Genomic DNA, 12,063 nt, shown 5'->3' with positions numbered 1-12,063 from the left:
CGTTAAGGTTTCCAACTGAGGTGTTTTTCTTGTCGCGACCCCCTGCGGTCAGGTCCGGCCCGACATGCGACTCTGCCCGCATGTTCTTTCATTACAAAATGTCCGTTAACAATGGAATGTCCGAATAAACTCCTCATGCCGACTTCTTCTGAAAGTTCTCTGTTCTCTGACGACTTCCTGGGTCAACAGAGCCTGAAATGTGGAAGTTTTCAACTTGAAACGGCGAGATGCTGCCGCCTCGAAGCGCAGATCGCCATCAGGCGCCGTGGGCCGTCCTTAAAGCGACACTACCAGACCAAAATCTCTCATCAGCCATTAAAATTTTTTACCGAAAACCAGCTGAATTATCGAATGGTTTCCACTCAGTTGTGCCTTACAGTTTTGAAAAAAATTTTATCAAACAAAGCAGCAGTCTCTGAGCCATTCCTAAACAATGAAAAAACGACGAGAGGGTGGGCGACTCCTCACTCAAAGACTGCCCACAGGCGAATGACATAACCGACAGGCGTGAAAAAACTCTCACATGCCCACGAGGGTTCAAGCATGTCTGATGTAATCACACGTGATTCAAATCCATATGGTTTTTGAAAAAAATAATAAGGTCGGATACTTTTCTAATAGACCTCGTACATTATGTACATCAGCTAAACTGTGGAATTTAAGTTCATACAACTGTGCCAGCAGTTAGCCCAGTGATTGCACAATCCAAGGTGAGGCATGGCAAATTCAGTGATTTTGAACAAAAAATAATCTAAAACTGGTGAAAATAAAATTATAGTATAAATCACTGGACAAATATAACCATTTAATTTATTTTTTCATTTTATATATTTTTTTCTTTCCATGATGACAGGTGAGGCACACCTACCGCACGTCACCCGCAATAACGCACAGTGATTTGGAGAAGTAACTTTAATCTGATTACTGATTTGGAAAGATTAGCGCATTAGATTACTCAGCGATTAGAGTAACGCGTTACCGGCATCAGTGATGTAGACAGGTATTGCCTTTCCAAATAATGTCCAATCAACTGAATTTATGTCAGGTGGATTCCAATTAAGCTGTAGAAACATCTCAAGGATGATCAGTGGAAACAGGATGCATGTGAGCTAAAGGCTGTGAATACTTGGGATGTACTTTAATAAATTTGCAAAAATGTAAAAAAAAAAAAAAAATCACATTGTCATTATGGGGTATTGTGTGTAGAATTTTGAGGAAATACAAATTCACTTTACAGGACCCACTGGACTCTATGGCTCCAATTCATTCACTCCTTTTCCCCCCACTCCATCTATATGTTACAGTTGTTGTGTGGGCCGCCAGAAGAGGAGGTACTGCTGGCCCATCACCAGAGGGCGCCCTGCCTGAAGTGCGGGCTTCAGGCACGAGAGGGCGCTGCCGCCACGGACACAGCCGGGGGAGACAGCTGTCACTCATTATCTCATGACAGCTGTCATCCATCTACACTTCATCATTCCACTCCATAAAAACCGGACGTCATCTCCACCTCGTTGCCGAGATATCATCTACCTGTGAAGGTAATATTCTCAGCCTTAACTGTGTCTTAGTCTGAACTCTTTTTGCAGCCGCTTTCCTGTGGTGTTCCCTATCTGAGAGATTGGTGTTTGGTGTGATCAGCGACGGCTTCGCTTCACACCCCAACCAGATAAGTGGTTAGACAGGAGCTGCACGAGTATGTGTTAGAGGTGGAGGTGGAATTCCCACCATTGTTGCTACTGGGTGTGCACGCACCCACATATGACTGTTTTTGCTCCTCACCAGCAGTACCAGATCCGACACTCGGAGATGGTGGCCACCTGGGGACTCGGAACTTGGCGGCTCCAGTATTCTCCAGGTTCGGTGGCGGAGGAAATCGTGTGGTTCCGGTTCTTCTCAGGACAGACAACTTCTATCCTCGAGCCTGCCCACACGTCACCTTTGTGGATTGACTGTTTGCTCAAATTCTGTAATCCTCTGTGTTTTTGTTGTGCTCTTTCACAACAGTAAAGTGTTCATATTCGACTCTTTCATTGTCCGATCATTTGCGCCCCCTGTTGTGGGTCCGTGTCACTACACTTTCCCAACAGGATATCTCGGCCAGCGTCATGGATCCCGAGGGGCGTCAACCATCTGTTGGACAACCAATGGAAAAGCAGGGTGCACAGGTGTCTGCAGGAGGCGTGATTGGTGAGTTGCAGCAAATCCTCACCGCCTTTACTGCTCGGTTGGATTTGATGACCGAGCAAAACGTCATCCTTAACCGCAGGATGGAGGCTCTCACTGCGCAGATGGAAGCACACGCTGAGGGCACTGCTGCAGCTCCTCCTCCTGCCGGCCCGGTGCAGACTATAGACTTTCCACTGGTCGTTCAACGACCATCCCCACCATCCCCTGAAGCATACATAAGTCCCCCAGAGCCGTACGGAGGTTGTGTGGAGACGTGCGCGGACTTTCTTATGCAGTGTTCACTCGTCTTTGCACAACGTCCAGTCATGTACGCGTCTGACGCCAGTAAGGTGGCTTATGTTATTAACTTGCTTCGTGGTGAGGCACGCGCTTGGGCTACAGCGCTTTGGGAGCAAAATTCACGGCTCCTTACCACTTATACTGGGTTTGTGAGGGAGTTCAAAATGGTTTTTGATCACCCTAATAGAGGAGAGACTGCTTCAACTGTGCTGCTGTCTATGAGACAGGGGCGCCGGAGCGCAGCCAAATGTGCAGTCGACTTCCGCATCGCGGCTGCGAGGTCCGGCTGGAATAACGTTGCGCTCCGCGCCGCCTTCATACACGGACTGTCGTCGGTCCTGAAGGAGCACCTGGTAGCCAAGGAAGAACCGCGGGATCTAGATGGGCTTATTGATCTCGTTATACGGTTAGACAATCGGTTAGAGGAGCGCCGTCGGGAGCGAGACGAAGGACGTGGTCCGAAAAGGTTCCGCCCTCCCCATGCTCCACAGCCTCAACGCTCCGTGTGGCTACAGTTCCCCCTGCTGATGAAGCTATGGATACGAGCAGGGCCACATTTAGACCACCTAACAGACAGAGGAGGCTGGCCCGCGGGGAGTGCTTTGTCTGCGGCTCGAGTGAGCATCTGCAGAGAGACTGCCCCAAGCGGTTAAACACCAACGCCCGCCCCCTAGAAACTGGGCTTAGGGTGGTCAAGACATTCACGTGGGGCATACACATATTTCCACACGACTCCCAGTTACAATCCTGAGCGGGGATTTAACCCTTCAAGCCCCAGCACTGGTGGACACAGGGTCAGAAGGGAATCTGCTAGACAGCAGATGGGCTAGGGAGGTAGGGCTCCCTCTGGTGGCGCTCCCTTCGCCATTGCAGGTGCGGGCACTAGATGGCACCCTTCTCCCTTTAATCACACACAAGACACAACCAGTAACTCTGGTGGTGTCTAGAAATCATCGGGACACAACCAGTAACTCTGGTGGTGTCTGGAAATCATCGGCAGGAGATCGAGTTTTTTGTGACTCCTTCTACCTCCCGCATGATTTTGGGCTTCCCTTGGATGTTGAAACACAATCCCCGGATTGATTGGCCGTCTGGGGTGGTGGTTCAGTGGAGCGAAACCTGCCATCGGGTGTGTTTAGGATCCTCGGTTCCTCCCGGTTTACAGGCTAAGGAGGAGGTCAAAGTCCCTCCCAATCTGATGGCAGTGCCGGTTGAGTACCACGATCTTGCTGACGTCTTCAGCAAGGATCTGGCGCTCACCCTTCCCCCGCACCGTCCATATGATTGTGCCATTGATTTGATTCCGGGCGTTGAGTTTCCGTCCAGCAGGCTGTACAATCTCTCACGACCTGAGCGCGAATCAATGGAGACCTACATCCGGGACTCATTAGCTGCCGGGCTGATCCGGAATTCCACCTCCCCGATGGGTGCAGGTTTCTTTTTTGTGGGCAAGAAAGATGGCGGACTCCGTCCATGCATTGATTACAGGGGGCTGAATGAGATTACGGTTCGCAATCGATACCCGTTGCCCCTGTTAGATTCAGTGTTCAAGCCCCTGCATGGAGCCAAAATCTTCACCAAGTTGGATCTTAGAAATGCATACCACCTGGTTCGGATCCGGAAGGGAGACGAGTGGAAGACGGCATTTAACACCCCGTTAGGTCATTTTGAGTACCTGGTCATGCCGTTCGGCCTCACTAATGCCCCCGCAACGTTCCAAGCTTTGGTTAATGACGTCTTGCGGGACTTCCTGCACCGATTCGTCTTCGTATACCTGGACGATATACTCATCTTTTCTCCGGATCCTGAGACTCATGTCCAGCATGTACGTCAGGTCCTGCAGCGGTTGTTGGAGAACTGGCTGTTTGTGAAGGGCGAGAAGTGTGAGTTTCACCACACCTCTTTGTCCTTCCTGGGGTTTATCATCTCCTCCAACTCCGTCGCCCCTGATCCGGCCAAGGTTGCGGCGGTGAGAGATTGGCCCCAACCAACAAGCCGTAGGAAGCTACAACAGTTCCTCGGCTTTGCAAATTTCTACAGGAAGTTCATTAAGGGCTACAGTCAGGTAGTTAGATCCCTGCCAGCCCTGACCTCCACTAAAGTTCCCTTCACCTGGTCGGATCGGTGCGAAGCCGCGTTTAGGGAGTTGAAACGACGGTTCTCGACTGCACCAGTTCTGGTGCAGCCCGACCCTGGCCGCCAGTTTGTGGTTGAAGTGGACGCCTCTGACTCAGGAATAGGAGCCGTGCTATCCCAGAGCAGAGAGACCGATAAGGTTCTTCACCCGTGTGCCTACTTTTCTCGCAGGTTGACCCCGGCTGAACGGAACTATGACGTCGGCAACCGAGAACTCCTTGCAGTGAAAGAGGCTCTTGAGGAGTGGAGACACCTGTTGGAGGGAGCGTCTGTGCCATTCACAGTTTTCACTGACCATCGGAACCCGGAGTATATCAGAACCACCAAGCGGCTGAACCCCAGGCAAGCCCAGTGGTCCCTGTTCTTTGGGCGTTTTGACTTCCGGATCACCTATCGCCCCGGGACCAAGAACCAAAGATCAGATGCCTTGTCCCGGGTACACGAAGATGAAGTCAAAACTGAGCTGTCGGATCCACCGGAGCCCATCATTCCGGAGTCCACTATCGTGGCCACCCTCACCTGGGACGTGGAGAAGACCGTCCGGGAGGCCCTGGCACAGAACCCGGACCCCGGAACTGGACCAAAAAATCGTCTGTACATCCCACCAGAGGCCAGAGCTGCAGTCTTGGATTTCTGTCACGGATCCAAGCTCTCCTGTCATCCAGGGGTGCGAAGGACCGTGGCAGTTGTCCGGCAGCGCTTCTGGTGGGCGTCTATGGAAGCCGACGTCCGGGAGTATATCCAGGCCTGCACCACCTGTGCCAGGGGCAAGGCAGACCATAAGAGGACCCAAAGACTTCTCCAGCCGCTCCCGGTGCCTCCTCGCCCCTGGTCCCATATCTGCCTGGATTTCGTCACGGGCCTCCCGCCGTCCCAGGGCATGACTACCATCCTGACGATAGTGGACCGGTTCTCCAAGGCGGCCCACTTCGTGGCCCTCCCGAAGCTCCCAACGGCCCAGGAGACTGCTGACCTCCTTGTCCACCACGTCGTTCGTCTGCATGGGATACCAGCTGACATAGTCTCGGATCGTGGTCCCCAGTTTTCCTCTCAAGTCTGGAGGAGTTTCTGCAGGGAACTGGGGGCCACCGTGAGCCTCTCGTCCGGGTACCACCCACAGACGAACGGACAGGCAGAACGGGCCAACCAAGAGTTGGAACAGACCCTCTGCTGTGTGACATCAGCGCACCTGATGGCCTGGAGTAACCATCTGGCCTGGATCGAGTATGCACACAACAGTCAGGTGTCTTCTGCCACCGGCCTCTCCCCGTTTGAGGTGTGTCTGGGGTACCAGCCCCCGTTGTTTCCCGTGGTGGAGGGAGAGGTCGGTGTGCCCTCGGTCCAGGCCCACCTGCGGAGGTGCCGTCGGGTGTGGCGCACCGCCCGTTCTGCCTTATTGAAGGCCCGGACGAGGGCTAAGACCCATGCAGACCGTCGGCGGTCCCTGGCCCCTGCATACCAGCCCGGGCAGGAGGTGTGGTTATCTACTAAGGACATTCCCCTGCAGGTGGACTCACCCAAACTTATGGACAGATTCATTGGACCCTTCAAGATCATTAAAATCCTCAGTCCTGCTGCAGTGAAGCTCCAACTCCTGGCTTCACTGCGGATCCACCCTGTTTTTCATGTCTCCCAGATTAAACCACACCTCACCTCACCCCTCTGTGCTCCCGGTCCGGCACCGCCTCCTGCCCAGATCATCGACGGGGAGCCGGCTTGAACAGTGCGCCGGCTCCTGGACGTCTGTCGAATGGGCTGGGGGTTCCAGTATTTGGTGGACTGGGAGGCGTATGGACCCGAAGAACGCTCCTGGGTAAAGAGGAGCTTCATCCTGGACCCGGCCCTCCTGGCCGATTTCTACCGCCGTCACCCAGACAAGCCTGGTCGGGCACCACGAGGCGACCGTTGAGGGGGGGTCCTGTTGTGTGGGCCGCCAGAAGAGGAGGTACTGCTGGCCCACCACCAGAGGGCGCCCTGCCTGAAGTGCGGGCTTCAGGCACGAGAGGGCGCTGCCGCCACGGACACAGCCGGGGGTGACAGCTATCACTCATTATCTCATGACAGCTGTCATCCATCTACACTTCATCTTTCCACTCCATAAAAACCGGACGTCATCTCCACCTCGTTGCTGAGATATCATCTACCTGTGAAGGTAATATTCTCAGCCTTAACTGTGTCTTAGTCTGAACTCTTTTTGCATCCGCTTTCCTGTGGTGTTCCCTATCTGAGAGATTGGCGTTTGGTGTGATCAGCGACGGTTTCGCTTCACACCCCAACCAGATAAGTGGTTAGACAGGAGCTGCACGAGTATGTGTTAGAGGTGGAGGTGGAATTCCCACCATTGTTGTTACTGGGTGTGCACGCACCCACATATGACTGTTTTTGCTCCTCGCCAGCAGTACCAGATCCGACACTCGGAGACGGTGGCCACCTGGGGACTCGGAACTTGGCGGCTCCAGTATTCTCCAGGTGGCGGAGGAAATCGTGTGGTTCCGGTTCTTCTCAGGACAGACGTCTTCTATCCTCGAGCCTGTCCACACGTCACCTTTGTGGATTGACTGTTTGCTCAAATTCTGTAATCCTCTGTGTTTTTGTTGTGCTCTTTCACAACAGTAAAGTGTTCATATTCGACTTTCATTGTCCGATCATTTGCGCCCCCTGTTGTGGGTCCGTGTCACTACACTTTCCCAACAACAGTTCTTGCATTGTGCATTACAGATGGTTGACAAAAGGGGGCAACAGAGAGTTGAGCTGTAAATTAAAGCTCCAATTAATCAGGATAGACACAAATCTGCAGTATATGAGGTCTGTCCATAAAGTATTGTACCTTTTTATTTTTTTAAAAACTATATGGATTTCATTCATATGTTTTTACGTCAGACATGCTTGAACCCTCATGCGCATGCGTGAGTTTTTCCACGCCTGTCGATGATGTCATTTGCCTGTGAGCAGGCTTTGTGGAAGGAGTGGTCCCGCCCCCTCGTCGGATTTTCATTGTCTGGAAATGGCGGAATGAAAAGGACTTTTTTTCCATCAGAATTTTTTCAGAAGCTGTTAGAGACTGGCACCTGGAAACCATTCGAAAAATTTATCTGGCTTTCAGTGAAAATTTTACGGGCTTCACAGAGAATAAGGACTTTAACTACAGGTTTAAGGACCCCTTTAAGGACGGTCGGTGTGCCGCGCTGTGAGCTGCGATGATGCAGCACAAACCACTGGATCATTTCTAAATGGATGGCTCTGTGGATACGAGACCATCGTGTGCTCTTTCTCTGGTCCAGCTCTGCACAAGTTCTTTTATACTCACTCGACTGGTAACCACTGAAAGCCGAGATAGACATGTCCCAACTTGTCCTCTAACACTCCGAAACGGAGGTGTTCCTTTGTCTCGCTTCATCAGCGAATCGGTCGTGACGCGCGAAGCCTCCGCTCGGCTTTCCATGACAAAATCTCTTGTTAAAAGTGAAATCTGCCGGAAAATGGCTGATGTCCAGCTCTTGTGATAACCAGAGAAAGAGCACACGACGGTCTCGTATCCACAGAGCCATCAGCTTAGAAATGATCCAGTGGTTTGTGCCGCATCGTCGCAGCTCGCAGCGCGGCACACCGACTGTCCTTTAAAGGGGTCCTTAAACCTGTAGTTAAAGTCCTTATTCTCTGTGAAGCCTGTAAAATTTTCACTGAAAGCCAGATAAATTTTTCGAATGGTTTCCAGGTGCCAGTCTCTAACAGCTTCTGAAAAAATTCTGATGGAAAAAAAGTCCTTTTCATTCCGCCATTTCCAGACAATGAAAATCCGACGAGGGGGCGGGACCACTCCTTCCACAAGGAGTGCTCACAGGCGAATGACGTCACTGACAGGCGTGGAAAAACTCACGCATGCGCACGAGGGTTCAAGCATGTCTGACATAAAAACATATGAATGAAATCCATATAGTTTTTGAAAAAAATAAAAAGGACCGTTAATTTATGGACAGACCACGTATATATTCTATAAAGTTGTGTTGACCTTGGTAAATAAAAATAAATTAAAAATTTCTATCCTGCTCTCTCATTGGTCAACTAATATCAATGTTATGTTGATTTTCAAGCCTGAGAATGCTGGAATTCTATTTGATACAAAACAATCAGTTTATTTTTGTTCTCTTATTTAAAAAGGCCATGTCCCCCACATTGAAATTTCACCCAAACAAATACAAAAATAAATAAATAGCAACCTTAATATCGTGTCATGATTTGGAATTTAATTCCACAGGTTTATAAAGCTGTCTATTTGTTTTGGGGGGGGGATTGTGTGACTGAGTTCATCTTTTTATCGACCTGTTGATGTCTTTGTTCATGTGAGTGTCTCCTTCAGTCTGCGCTCTGGCCTTTGACCTTAGACCTTAGTCACAAACCATGACAATGACACATTACTGTAATGAGCAGCTGTTTCTGAAAAGGAGTGTAGACAAACACCCAAAACAACTCCGTACCTGAGTGTCAAAATGGGCCAATTAGGTGTTTGCAGGTCATTTTCACAGGTCAAGAGTTAGAGTGCAAACTGGAACACACAGAATTTGTAGTTATTATATTTAGGGCCCAAGTAGGACAACGTCCTACGAGGACACTATTGTAATTGCGCTGTTTATTATTATTAGTAATTATTATTTATTTATTATTATTATTATTCTCACTCTTGAAATCGAAATTTCGGCCTCTTCCCATGCTCAAAAACTCACCAAACTTTGCAGCGTGGTCCGGTCACATCCGAAATTCGATATTTTGGGGGTCGCGCACAAGGTTGAAGCGAAATCGTGAAATAGCGCCCCCCAGAAATGTTCAAAAACCCCTCCGCTTTGGGGTTTTTTCGTCGCAGCCTCACGAAAATCGATACACATATTTACCATGCCAGGACGCACAAAAAAGTCTCTTACTGTCATGGTGAAATGTCGACAGGAAGTCAGCCATTTTGATTTAAAGTTTCGATTTTGAGCTAATTTTTGCCATTGTTGGCCATTTCCACTACTTACATTTACATCACTGTGCATTTAATCATTAGTGATTGATCTCTGCTCCCCTCCACAGCATGTCTTTTTCCTGGTTCTCTCCCTCAGCCCCAACCAGTCCCAGCAGAAGACTGTCCCTCCCTGAGCCTGGTTCTGCTGGAGGTTTCTTCCTGTTAAAAGGGAGTTTTTCCTTCCCACTGTCGCCAAGTGCTTGCTCACAGGGGGTCGTTTTGACCGTTGGGGTTTTTAGGTAATTATTGTATGGCTTATAAAGCGCCTTGGGGCAACTGTTTGTTGTGATTTGGCGCTATATAAATAAAATTGATTTGATTTGATTTTACATTTGAATAAATTCAAATTAGGTCAAAAGGTGTGGCTGCTAGGGGTCGTCAAACTTTGGCGAGCTTTTCGGAGGACGCCGTTTCAATTAAAACAGCTGTCACGCCCACATACTTCATTGTAGATCCTTCAAACTTGCTGGACATGATGAGGCCTCCGCCCTGAACGTCTACATATCTTATGTTCCCACCTCCGCCATAGCGCACCCCCGTGGTGGCGGGAAATGTCCTATTTTTACTTTAAGAGGTCCTGATGTCACATACTTAACCCAATCAACTTCATTCCACTTCTAAAACATGCAGAACAAGTTGGTGAACATAGGTGATGAACGCCGTGAAGTTACGAGTAACGGCGTCCGTGTGGCAGCGTGCCGAATATTGCCCATTCACCATGAAATTACGTTCTTCCTTTTCACGGCTTTAATTTTGTCATATCATCATGAAAATTGATACACAGGTCGAGCACGACAACCTCTTACAATTCGTAGGGGTGTCGCCCATGGACGGGGCAAAATGCCTCAATAGCGCCCCCTTGAAACTTTCAAAAACCCCTCCCCATAGGGGTTTTTTTGGAGTAGGGAGATGAAAATTGGTACACGTGTGACTTGCATAGACGTACAAAAAAGTCTCTTGCACCATGGGTCTACTCCAAACAGGAAGTCGGCCATTTGGAATTTTCTTGTCATTTTGGCGTGATTTCCACATGTTGTATTTGAACGAACTCCTCCTAGGGATTTTGTCCAATGCACTTCAAATTTCTTCTACATCACCCAGAGACAATACTGACCAAAAGTTATCGAAAGCTTTTCTTTATGTTGAAGGGTGTGGCCGCTATGGCGCCGCCATTTTGACCCTTCGCCATGGAACATTATACTTAAACAGGTACTGATGTCACATACTTAACACCATCAACTTCCTTCCACTTCTAAAACATGCAGAACAACTTGGTGAACGTAGAGGCGATGATTGACGTGAACTTACGAGTAACGGCTTCTGTGTGGCGGCGTGCCGAATATCGGCCCTTCGCCATGAAATTACGTTCTTCCTTTTGACGGCTTTAATTTTGTCATATCATCATGAAAATTGATACACAGGTCAAGCATGACAACCTCTTACAATTCATAGGGGTGTCGCCCGTGGGGGGGCAAAATGCCTGAATAGCGCCCCCTTGAAACATTCAAAAACCCCTCTCCATAGGGATTTTTTTGTAGTAGGGAGATGAAAATTGGTACATGTGTGACTTGCATAGATGTACAAAAAAGTCTCTTGCACCATTGGTCTACTCCAAACAGGAAGTCGGCCATTTTGAATTTTCTTGTCATTTTGCCATGATTTCCACACATTGTATTTGAATGAACTCCTCCTAGGGATTTTGTCCAATGCACTTCAAATTTCTTTCAGAGCATCCAGAGATGATACTGACCAAAAGTTATCGAAAGCTTTTCTCTATGTTGAAGGGTGTGGCCGCTACGGTGCCGCCATTTTGACCCTTTGCCATGGAACAACAAGTCATGATAACTCCTTCATGCTTTGCCTGATTGGCTTGAAACTTCACATGTGTGATCACAGTTGGCCCCTGAACACACCTGGCCCCTCTGTTTGTCCACTGAAATTTTCATTTATTTTAATTTTAATAATTTTCTGGACTTTAATTTTTTTTTATTTTAATCTCAAAAATATTGTGATATCATCTGGTGAATCTGTTCTCATCATACAAAGGTGCAGCTTTTTTTAAATTAAATTAATGGTGGACACGCACAGAGCGCTGACTTTATGTGCAGAGGACGTCAGCCGTGATCAGAACATAGATCAGATTCTGTCTGCGATGTGCGAAACAAAAATAGATTAATATGAACATCTGGACTGTCCTATTAAGGTGCCACACAAGCTATACGGTCAAATGTGTCCCTGAAAAAAACACGGGACATAATGCTGTCAAACAAACCCTTTTAATTAACTTCACATTTTCCATAGAATGTTTCTCCACATTTTGAACAATTTTACAAGAAACAATTTGAAATATTTCAAGAAAAAGAAGCTGCTATGAGAAAAATGTTGAATTCAAAATTTTTTTCTTTAAGGCCTTTGACTTTTTCCTTTTCTTTTGTGTGCATCTGTGAATGGACAAAGTACAA

This window comes from Thalassophryne amazonica, chromosome 23 (genome assembly GCF_902500255.1).
Source record: "Thalassophryne amazonica chromosome 23, fThaAma1.1, whole genome shotgun sequence".
In the NCBI taxonomy this organism is placed as follows: domain Eukaryota; kingdom Metazoa; phylum Chordata; class Actinopteri; order Batrachoidiformes; family Batrachoididae; genus Thalassophryne; species Thalassophryne amazonica.
Note: the sequence above shows the minus strand (reverse complement) of the source record.